The following is a 3,105-nucleotide window of genomic DNA, read 5'->3' as shown; positions in this document are numbered from 1 at the left end:
TTTCCTTTATTACACATGACTTTTGTATTATGGTTATTGACAATAACGTAACAAAAGAATACGCGTTAATGAACTATGACGAAACAGAAAAAGCAGGACGTAAATAACCCGGGGGGAGTCTTTTATTGACCCGGCGGGGGGTCAGTTTAACGCAGATCCTTGGCGGTTCGACGTAACTTCACAGAAAGTAATTATCCTTGCAATTACTTATAAACACTATAGACTTAACACCTTTTAATCTATAATTACTTCTTAATTACACTTGAAAAGACCTTTGTAGTATATCCTTTGTGTAACATTACGGTCCTTGTCAATAAATAATTCTTTAGATAAGTTTGTACGGACCTACCGAATTTGACTGAACTAACTTATATTACAGTTACTTACATAACTTCGAAATTCGACGACTGGGGTCGACAACACAACAGAGCAGACCCCGTCTGAGAAACTGCGTCGCAGTGTCGCACAAGTCTTTGGAGGTACGCGGAGCGACTGGCGACGCGTCTTGTGCGGGTGGTGCCGGGCGGCGTCTTGTGTCCTATTCCTTCCTCGACCGTGTCCACCGACCGCTGGTGTGTGTGTCTAAAAATCACATATTGTGACAAAGGTGACAGATAAGTGTCGTCCACATTACATATTCGTACGTCGATGTGTGTTAACAACGGAGGTCAAAGGCTTAATTTGAAACCGTTGTAAAAGTATTTTCTTTATAGGACAATTTTTTCACTATTAATACAATCGATGCCTAAGCGGATTAGAATTTTTTTTGGTAGTTAAAATAATGTTATTAAATTCCTAATCCATATGACAAAACCTATAGTTTTGGGTTCTTTCTACACCCATAGTTACAGTTTTTACGCTCGAATGGGTCCGACTAGAATGACAAATAGCGTTAGTTCCACCTATTCCATCAGCCAATAAATAGTTTAATCATAAACTTATTTTTCCCTTTTTTATGAATAACATATTTGCAGCACATTCAGTCCGAAACACAGTGATTATCTTTATTGTATTTCATGTTGCATTCACAGTTTATTACACATATTTCCTTCCCATCATTCAGAACATCAAGACAATTATTTCTCCCTACACTGACACCTAACACCCCCCCTCTCTCTGCAGACGTCACCATAAAGGAGGTTGGTCTGGAAGGAGCTCTGTTCACTCTGCTGGACCGAGAGTCTGATCCCGGTCTGAGGCGGGACATCCAGGAGACGCTGGTCCACATGATGTCCTCCAGCGCCACCAGCGGGAAGCTTGGACACTGGCTCAAACTTTGCAAGGACGTCCTGTCTGCAACCACCGGTGGGTTCAATTGTTGCAGTACTTGTTCTTTCTTTTCCAAATATTTTTATGAATTTTCTTGTTCAACACAGAATTCCCACAGATGGGCCGAAACAGTAGCTTCTACTGAAGCCTTCAGAGTAAATCGCCAGAACGCCGACACCTCCTCATCTCCACCGCTCCCATGTTTTCTTTTGTGTTGCCATAAGTTAGTCTCTCTCCGTTGGTGCGCTGGGCTAATGCTAATGCTAATAATGCTAATGCAAGTAAATAAAATGGCGTCGTCACAAAACGTTTTTTGGAGATTTACGGGGCGTGGCAATCCGCCCAGCCAATCAGAAATGGGAACCTTTTTCTCCCATGAAAGTACCTGCTCTCTAGCAGGGACTGAAAAGGGGGTGAAAAGGTTCCTATGAACTAAGTTCTAGTCCTGGATTTTTTTGGCGTGAACTAGGGATGCCAGCGATTATTAGATTATTCGAATATTCGTTACAGTCTCCATAATCGAAAATTATTTTTAAAATTCGATTTTATTATCGAATAATCGATTAATATTCGCCGGGGCTGTCCGATTTTCGAATTTGATCATGGTCAGTTTCTGGCATCCCTAGTGTGAACGCACATTTTCGGAACTATACTGGGAAAAGTACTGCGGTGTGAAAGCGCCTACAATGCAGTGAGTTGTGAAAACATGTAGCATTACATTCATTCAGCATTTTATAGAAAATAAAAAAAAACACCAGCAGCAAAGTGTTGTGAACCAATAATTATGCCGGAGAGAGCCCGACCCTCCCCATCCCCCCAACCCAACAGTACTTGTTCTAATAGAAATAAACACCTGTATATTTGGTGAGCTTAGACGTGAAGCAGCCTGCAAAGGGTGATGTTTTCATTTATTACCCTGCATTTTATTTGGCTGTCGCTTTCATCAGAAGCACCTTACAAAAAGTGCAATCGACTGTGAAGATATAAACAAAAAAAGCCAGGGTGCAGTGGAAACAGGTGGTTTTCAGTCTGCAAGTGAAGATGTGTTGACTTTCTGTTGTCCATCAATATAATAATAATAATTGTAAATGATCTAAACTAGAGATGATGTCCACGGTGTTGGTGTCCCTATTATCAGAAGCACCTTACAAAAAATGCAATCAACTGTTAAGATATTAACTAAAAAAGCTAAGTACATCTTCTGAAATGCTTTGGCCAGGGTGCAGTGGAAACAGGTGGTTTTCAGTCTGCAAGTGAAGATGTGTTGACTTTCTGTTGTCCTTAGATCAATATCATTACATTCATTTAATGTAATGTAAGAAGGTGGTTTCTAAATACATATAAATCATAAATATAAATCCCAATCATCAAACATTGAAACATTACATATTCTCTATCACACTAACAGTTATACAGACGGATTAAAATACAAATCTATCAAATATAAATACCAGCCGATAAACTTTGTGACCCAAGTTGCGAACGGTTGAGTTAATATTTATGAAGGTAATGAAGATCCTAAAATGCTAACACAAGCTCGTTAGTAGACCTTTAGTTTCTACTGTCAGGGATGAACCTTTCTGTAATCTCTCTCAGACTGTCGGGCTCCGGTGGAGTTGCGTCAGGAGGACGAGGAGGAGGAGGAGGAGGAGGCGGACGCCAGTCGAGACGACGACTCCTCGGCCTTCAAAGCTCGCTCTGAGTCCAGCGGCCCGTTCACCGCGCTGCGCTGGGCCACGCGCCGCTTCGCCATGGAGTGTGTGTGTCGCATCATCGCTCAGTGTGAGACTTCTGACCCGGCGCACTTCGACACTGAGACTGCCAAAGGCAACACAG

The 3,105-nt window shown here is 41.8% G+C and overlaps 1 protein-coding gene across 1 annotated transcript in view; it reads right to left on the bottom strand.

Annotated features, from left to right (window-relative positions):
• spred2a (sprouty related EVH1 domain containing 2a) overlaps positions 1-3,105 on the bottom strand; it is a 26,375-nt gene that overhangs the window by 17,837 nt on the left and 5,433 nt on the right. The window lies entirely within an intron of this gene.

This window comes from Notothenia coriiceps, unplaced genomic scaffold (genome assembly GCF_000735185.1).
Source record: "Notothenia coriiceps isolate Sejong01 unplaced genomic scaffold, NC01 NC01_scaffold00018846, whole genome shotgun sequence".
NCBI lineage: Eukaryota > Metazoa > Chordata > Actinopteri > Perciformes > Nototheniidae > Notothenia > Notothenia coriiceps.
Note: the sequence above shows the minus strand (reverse complement) of the source record. Positions and strands in the feature narration are given on the sequence as shown.